This window comes from Phyllostomus hastatus, unplaced genomic scaffold (assembly GCF_019186645.2).
Source record: "Phyllostomus hastatus isolate PE091 unplaced genomic scaffold, TTU_PhHast_1.1 phas_scaffold_78, whole genome shotgun sequence".
Lineage (NCBI taxonomy): Eukaryota > Metazoa > Chordata > Mammalia > Chiroptera > Phyllostomidae > Phyllostomus > Phyllostomus hastatus.
In genome coordinates this window covers 5,458,446-5,467,044 of record NW_025334041.1, presented here as the reverse complement: position 1 = coordinate 5,467,044, position 8,599 = coordinate 5,458,446, and the positions used below count along the sequence as shown (strand labels likewise).

The 8,599-nt window shown below is 49.4% G+C and overlaps 1 protein-coding gene across 1 annotated transcript in view; it reads left to right on the top strand.

Annotated features, from left to right (window-relative positions):
- Window positions 1-3,286: 3,286 nt before the first annotated feature.
- The window catches only part of GPR141 (G protein-coupled receptor 141), a 33,679-nt gene continuing 28,366 nt past the window's right edge, over window positions 3,287-8,599 (top strand). Inside the window, exon 1 of the mRNA XM_045828278.1 lies at window positions 3,287-3,417. The gene's annotated coding sequence lies outside the window, so the exon portion shown is untranslated. The remainder of the gene's footprint in view (window positions 3,418-8,599) is intronic.

Sequence of the window (8,599 nt, the reverse complement as noted above, 5' to 3'; positions counted from 1 at the left end):
CTCTCAGGCTGTGGGGCTCGTGCGGGAGGGCCCTGCAAGGGGGCTGAACAGCCCTGCCTGCTGGGCGCTGAGCAGTGTCCTGGGGCGTGGGACTTCCATGCTCAGATGGGAGCATCCTGGGCAAGCCGAGAAAGACTCGTTACCGTGGGGCCAGGCCTGTTCAAAGGAGAGCTTCGAGGAGAGTGACCTCACCTCACAGCAGCCAGAGTTGCTTTTTCTCTCTCCTCTTTGACGTGCAACTAACCAAACACCCGTCACCCAGCCAACGGGCCTCTGCCCAGGACTCCCAGGAGGAGAGCCTCACCCACTGGTGCATCCCAGGTGGGTGGGTGGGTGGGGCCTCCGAGGAGGCCGCGGATCCAGGGGAGCCGGGACCTGCCCCACCCCACCGGCTGCCCTCTGGAACCATCTGCGGGACACAAAACCGGACACCCGGCAGGGAGGGAGCATTTGCAGGGCTCAAGTCCCCCTGGCGGGAGAACACGGCAGAACAGGATGCAGATGAGTCCGCAGCCAGCTCTGCTCCCCAGAGCCGACACTGAAACGTGCTGGGACTGTGGCGGTGGCAGTCCTGAGTGGCACCGACGACCTCTCTGGCAGAAGAGGTGGGAAGTGGAACTGGGGAGCCCAGTGTCTGCCTGGGGAGAGAAACCAAAATCCTGTGCCACAGCGCCACCTTCTGGAGGCAAAGGAAAGGGTTCTGATTGTCTGCACAGCTAGTATCAAGTAAACAAAGCCTGTGGCCATTCTAAGGTGGTTAGCAAAGCACATCTTGTCCAACATGATGAAAAGTCACTGTAACACCGTAAGGAAAAAAGAAAATGACAATTCTCCAGCCACCGAACTTAAGGACATGGGGCATTGAAATCCGGTAAAAAAAATTTCAAAAGAGCTGTTTGGAAGAAGTTCAAATGAGAGACAAGAAAACTCAGACAGGCAATTCAGAGGAATGAAGAAGAAGATGCATGAACAAAAGGAGTACTTCAGCAAGCAGAATGAAATTATAAAAAGAACCCAAGCCTGAGCCGAAGAACTCACTGGATGCGATGAAGAACGCGTCAGAAAGCACTGGTAATAGGGTGGATCAGACGGGAGAGAGAAGGGGGGCCCGGAGGACAGGAACTCAGAAATCGTTCGGGGAAAGAGAGGAGAGAACGAAGGTTTTTAAAAGGTGAAGAAACCCTATAGCAGACATCAGACTCAGGAGAGCCAGCGTAAAGGAGATTGGGTGGCTAAACCGAGTCATCCTTCATTGCACATTTGAAAGTGGCTAAAAGAGCACATCTTAAAAGTCTTCGTTATAAAAAAAGTTGTAACTATGCATGAGGGTTGATATTAACTAGACTTGCTGTGGTGGTCATTTTGCAATATAATGATTTTTCTCAGCGGCCACTTACAAATCAGCAAGCGGTACCTTGAGTAAAATGCTGAGCTGAAAATCAGGTTCAGCTTTTGTCCCTTCTTTCTCCTGGGGGTTTTGTTTCTTCAGGCTCTCACTGCCTGGCCAATTTTCTAAAGACTTCATATCAATAGGTTTTATATTGTATCCAATTTCTTAAAAAATGTGGCTGTTCTCAGAAGGTAGGTTTGTCTGTAGCAGTTTTTTTTTACCACTACTAAAATGTGAAAGTTCTCCAGGACGAGTTCCTTTGGAGCATGTAACATTTTTACTCCTCTGTCACACGTATGGTCCATCTGCTGAAACTGAAGACTTTCCAGATGTAGAATCCGTCCCTTAAAACTAAAATCACACCCTGGCTGGTGTAGCTCAGTGGATTGAGCGCAGGCTGTGAACCAAAGTGTCACAGGTTCAATTCCCAGTCAGGGTACATGCCTGGGTTGCAGGCCATGACCCCCAGCAACCGCACATTGATACATTGATGTTTCTCCCTCTCTCTCTCTCTCTCTCTCTCTCCCCTCCCTTCCCTCTCTAAAAATAAATAAATAAAATCTTTAAAAAAATAAAAAAAAACTAAAATCACAAAGTCAGGTGCAGCAATCACACCCTGTTTGGGATGAGAAACAAGAACTAAAAACTCTTGGTGAGACTATTAGCTTTCGAGCATTGTCAAGGAGACCAGAAATTACCAGAATTGTGATTCTAATTAGTTTCTTTCAAGGAGAGAGAACTCAGGAATGGTCCTGGTTTGAGGCTGCCGTAATTTTGTTTAAATGAAAAAATGTCAAAGAAGAGTTTAAAATTGGAATATGTGAAAATGTTGATAGCTAATAAGTTAGGATTTCTCTACAATGTTGTTATGTGATGTATACGGTAATCATGATATTTAAAAAGTATCACTATAGCGTGTTGTATGAAAGGTCAGGCACATCACAGCAGTTTGAGGAACTTAGTTTTTTTTCCCATACTCGCGGAGTTGCATGCACCTGCGTGTGACTTCTTCTGGGGAGAATGTTAAGGGTTTAAATGGTTGGGTGGTAGACAAACACACTCTCCCATTCTGATCCTCGAATACACTCTGGTTGTTCCAGCCTCTGTCTTACCTCTCATTAAATGAGCTGACCATAGTGTCATGTGGCAGTCATTATTGCATATCGATGACACAGTAGTAGACCGAAGTCCCTAACAGAGTTCAGAACAACTCTGCATTTTCTGAAAGGAACTGTTATACATACAGGCGGGACAGAGCTAAGTCGACAGTGGTGAGGACACGAAACAGTGTCTTCTTGTATGATTGTTCATTATGGAATTATTTTTTTTTCAAGATTTTATTTATTTATTTTTAGAGAGGGAAGGGAAGGAGAAAGAGAGAGAGAGAAACATCAATGTGCGGTTTCTGGGGGCCGTGGCCTGCAACCCAGGTATGAGGCCTGACTGGGAATTGAACCTGCGACACTTTGGTTCGCAGCCTGTGCTCAATCCACTGAGCTACGCCAGCCAGGGCATGGAATTATTTTCTACATAAACAACGGTAAGCCTGCTTTCTTTCCCCACCCTCTGTCCTTCTACCCGGAACATGACACACAGTTGATCTCCTCTGTTTGTGTCTGGCAATATCACTGACTTCCCCCTCCCCCTACTCCCTACACAGTTGCGTTTGATTGAAAGTTGGAAAAAGCTGGACTCTCACAGTCGTCGGAAAACTGTAATAACTGCTTCTTGACAGTTGGCCTTCCTGTAATTTTGCAACTCGGGCTGGTTGTCTTTAAGAGCTGGTTTTTCAGTGTTCGTGTCTTCAAAACGGTTTTGAGGTTTTGTGGTTGCTGGTGGCGCCCTGCGGAACTTATAACACTAGCTTCCTCGTGCTTCGCCGGGGTACGGGGCCGCCCTGGTGAGTAGGTGCGCAGACCATGGATGTGCCCGGGCAGCCCTGGTACTAGACGAGAATCCTGTCTGCAAGTCAGACAGGTGGCCCGCCCGCCAGCTGCACTTCCGCCTGAGCTATCCGGCTGTTCCAGGTAAGTGCAGAAGGCTTGGGGCTGGGTGGCACCAGTGAAAGTTATGCATGAAGAGAGCACAGCGGACTGGCCAGTGCCGCTCTAACGCGGATCTCCGGGCAGGCTGCTGCCAGCAGCACCCTTGTTTACTCCGACCACACGCCTCCCGTGGACAAAGCGTTGTTCGGCTCTTCCTGTGCAATGCAGAGGAGGTGCAGTCTTTATTAGTGGTCAAACAGGGACAAAATGGTTTCAGAATCTACCAAAAAAGAGAGGACGCCGGCTGAAAAGGTTGTAGCAGTCTCTAGGGGATCTGGTGTTGCATTTCCATGTTGTTCAAATGTTTATCTTTTAAGTGGTTTATTTCTTTCCTTTATGAAAATCCTTAAATTCGATTACTGCAATTTTGCCGTACACAGTTTGAAGGCATCCTGGCAGCCCTTATCAACAGAAGAAAACAACCCATAGCAATCAGGGGCTTTGAAATTTCTAAAAGAAATATATTCAAAGTAGCATATAACACTGGTTCTTGTAATTCTTTTCATTCCATTGTTCTAGAGCTACCGGACAGGAGGAGTCTGTAAATAGCTTTGAAACCACATAACTAACAGTTAAGAACTGCTGTGGGAACGTCTGTTCAAATAAGTTTACACTGAGTTCCTTCTGTACCATTATTTACTTTTTATAAGAAATAATGCATTTCAGATCAGCAGAATGGAGGACAAGGCAAAGCTGAAAAAAAAAAAAAACAAGTCAGGAATCCACAACACGGGTCTGAGAGTTTAGTGTGGCTCCTGTAACAAATTTGTAATATGACTTTGAGTGGGTCACTTTGTTTTCTGAATTTCAACTCCCTACACAATTGCACAATTATTTATACAAGAACTTACTTATTAGTACCTCAGATTCACAACTTCATAGTTTCTTCTTTACCAACCAGTCAGTAGTTTAACTGATCAATTAGGAGTAACGAGGCCAGTGGATGAGGGGTGAGGTGGTATGAACTCTAGCCCTCTGTTTTCTAGTCATTGGCTGAGGGTTTTGGACAATAGTTTCTAACTCTTCTAGGCCAGAGGTTCGGAATTGTTTCTATAAAGGACTAGATAAAAAATAGTTTAGGGGTGGTAGGCCAAGATGCAACGTGGAACATAACATGCAGGTACTTAACGCAGCCATTTAAGAAGGTGATAGCGGTTCTTATCTCGCAGACCACGAGACGAGCCAGATTGGCCTCAGGGCCCTCATTTACCACCCCCTGTCCGAGGCAGTGACTTTCGAGCATGATAAAGTGGAAGATGTGGACGCGATTACGTGAACCCAAAGGAATTCATGGGTGGTATTTAGGGTAATTCACCAACCCCCTTTATTGTCTGCCAAAAAATCTATGTATGTAAATACCTGTTTTTCTAATGGGGAAAAAAAGCGTCCACACATTTTATCAGATTTTCCAAGTGGTCCAAAACCCAGCTAAAGTGAAGGACCATAGGACTAGCTGATTTGTAAAGATGCTTTCCAAATCTAAAATTCACTAAATGACAAAATGCTTATTGGATGTTTACCATATATAGGCTGCCGTGGCAAGGGTGTTAGCATGTTGTGACTAAACACAATGTAAAAATATTTTAAAGAAGATTGGAGTACGTGAAAATCAGTGAAACCCTTCAAAGTAATAAACGAGAAAAATTCGGTAACCGGTCGAACATTTCTAAGGTATTACTTTGCAGAGGGTCTTGAAGTCTAGTATGAGTTGTGTCAAAATATTTATTAAATACCCTTACTGTTCCATCTTGCTTTTGATGGCAATGGTATTATTCATGACCATCATAAGAATCTAAGAATTTTAATTCAAGTAAAGTCTCTTTCCTAAAAATACGATTTTCCGAAGGGCAGGAATGGTGCCATTTTTCATCTCTTTGCTTTGAAACAGCATTTGTCACATGCTAAGTACCCACCATCTTTGGAATGAATGAACGAATGAACGAATGAATGAATGAAAGGAAGGACGAAGCCACCAACTGTGGGATTGTGCGCATCAGATCCCAAAGGCTTGGAGCCCCACAGGCTCTGAAACAGTGGTTGCTGAGTCCAAAGATTGCTTCTCTTTTCAACTTTGGACATAACTGTAATTTCAAAACACTTGGTCAACTAAAGATTGCAGTTCCTGGAGATTAAGTCATTCTTTTTGAAAACAGGGAAATAATTGAATTCGCACGGGAGAGAGAAGCACTTCCAGCAGCCCGTCCCCGGGGTGGGGTGGCCGGGGAGTTGGAGTCTGGCGAAGGGAGAGGAGCACGCCCCTCTGAGGAGCGCCCGCTGCTCCCAGCGAGACGGGGCGGAGGCTGCAGCAGCTGGGGCCTGAGGCGGCGGCGGGAGGTTCTCCTGCACATCCCGAAAGGCAGATCTCATGGAGTTCAGGACACCCCTCTGCCCCCTGATGCAGACTTCCGGCCTGACCGCCACGGCCCGGGCACCTGGTGGTGTGCACCAGTGAGCAGCATTCACGCACGGGCCTCGCGTGTGGGGTCGGGAAGGGCTTGCGGCCCAGCCACACCTCTCTCCTCTCTCTCGCGCGGGAACTTCCTTTTCCCAAAGACACAGAGTCAGTCTGCAGTAGCGGGTTCACGGTCTCTTCGCGTCTCTAGGGAAACTGAAACTGCAGGACTACAAAAATGGAAGGCGCATTCATCAAAAGCTTACAAAGCTGTCATGTATCTCTATCTATTACCTACCTACCTGTCTATCTGCCTGGAACATCCGCATTCCAAAGAGGGGCCCCACCCCCCTCCCCGCAGCCCCCTTCCCCCTCAGCAGCTGTCAGGGATGCAGGAGCAGCGTGCTGTCCGCGTGGGGATGCCCACACAGAGGGCAGCGTCCCTCTTCACGACCACCCTTCGTTCCACCCCCCCGAGGTAGCGCTGAGGTCATGACCCCGGATCACCCTATGGATTGAGGTTCGTCCCAGATGCAGTCCAAAGACCAAAACCTGAACACACGGAGCCTCAAATATATAATCCAGTCTCTGTCCATGGCTGTTGCTTTAGGTGGCGACAGGAGGCTCAGTCCCCTCCCAAAGGATTCCCGACACTCCCTGGGCGTGGTTGCCGCGTTCGGCAAACCCGAGACTGCGGGTGCCTGTCGCGGGGACTCCTGCCCTGAGACGCAGCTGCGGCCACCCTTGCAGGCGCGTCTCTGGTTGGCTTCACTCCAAAGGTGGCCAGGGCCCCTCCCGTTCCCTCTCAACACCACACAACTAATTTGAATTTGTGACAAACTTGGTGGGGACTGACCTTTGGACCCGGTCGTGGATATTTTGGGTTCTATGGGCCCCACACTCTCTGTCGCAACCAATTCCACGGCTCGGTTGCAGATGCAAGCAGCCACGGCAGACGAATGAGTAGTGGCAGCTGTGAGCAGATAAAAACGTCATTCACAAACACAAGTGGGTGGTCCACGGGGCTGTCCTTTGCTGGCCTGTCAACTAGATTGGAAGCTGGACCACAGCGCAAACCATTATGGTGCTGGCGGGGGACACGGAGCACTCAGAGCTCCCCTGCTGGGGGCGTGGGTGCTTCTTCCCGGGGAGGGGAGTGGCCCTGGTTTGAGGCCAGCCTGCGGAGCCCACTCACCATTCTTGGGCGGACTTGCTCTTCTCTCCTCATCTTCACGTCCACAGATTCAGGCTCCTCCCCTCCTGCGCCGAGCCCCTGGTAGAGGGTGCCCGAACTCGGGCCTCATCCTAACGATCCGGACGAGCAAGGCCCCCTGGACAGAAATGCGGTCCCAGGTCTGAAGCGTCTTCACCCCCAGACTGGCTCTGACCGACCACCGGCAGGCTCACCCAGGCTCGCTCTGGGCTAAGGGGGGGGGCTGTGCTCCAGCCGCTGGTTCTTTTCCTGCGCCTTTTTCCTAAAATCTGGGTGGAGTATACATCACATAAAATCTACCTTTTAACTGTTTTTAAAGGTACAAACCGCTGAGTACATTCACGTTGTTGTGCAGCCATCACCACCATCCGTCTCCAGAAATCTTCCGGCACCCCACACTGACACGGCACCCCGAAACGGTGACCCCTCCCTCCCCCAGCCCCTGGGAACCACCCTTCTACTTTCTGTCTTTTCGACTTTGGACTATTTTAGGTTCTTCATGTACATGGAATCATACTATCTGATCTTTCGTGTGAAGGAACATTCTTGCTTCTGTTCTGAGAGTCACAAAAAGTACATGGCCCGCCTGTCTCAGCCCCCAGCCCCTTGTGGCCTGGAGATGTTGGAGTCCGGGCCGAGAACCCCTGACTGCGCACACCTGTGGTGCATGCCCCGCACTAGTCGGTGACCTGCTTTCCCTCCGTAACTGAATTGGGGTGTCTGCTCTTTCCCTAACTGCGCCCCCCATGTTATCTCCTCTGGAGTGTTGTGACCCGTGCCTGGAATGCCGTCACCTCGTGTGTCTCCGTGGGATGCCTGGTCGTCAGGCCCAGCACAGTGCCCGTGAAGTCTTAGGTCTTTTTTTTTTTTTAAGATTTTATTTATTTATTTTTAGAGAGGGAAGGGAGGGAGAAAGAGAGAGAGAGAAACGAGAGAGAGAGAAACATCAATGTGCAGTTGCTGGGGGCCGTGGCCTGCAACCCAGGTATGTGCCCTGACTGGGAATCGAACCTGCGACGCTTTGGTTTGCAGCCCGCACTCCATCCACTGAGCTACGCCAGCCAGGGCTTGTCTTAGGTCATCAATGACATCGATAGATGGGACCCTTCTCCTCACTCTGCGTCCGCTGGTGTGCTGGGAAACCACCCAGTCTTCCCCGCCTGTGTGCGTCTCTGTGTCCTCCTGGAGAACAGTGCGCCTTGGACACTTCTGGTTGTCCCGTGTGTGGAGGTTCCTTCCGCCCCTGTGTCAGCGGGGTGTCCTACAACGTAACTCAAATCCGATGCTGCTTACCTGGGGACAGTGTCAGATCCCGCAGGTTAAGGACTCAGTCCCACCAGACTAGGCACCAGCAAGCCACATGCCCTCAGGTGACCCACGACTTCTGTCCAATCTGTCTGCAAATGGACCCTGCCCTGCAGTTTGATTAATTTGCAACACTGGCGCACAGAAGTCAGGGAAACACTTACTTACAGTTTGTTAAAGGGTGTGATGTAGGATACAGATGACCACGCGGATGAAGAGATGCTAGGGCAGGGTCTCGGAGGGTCCTCAGTGCA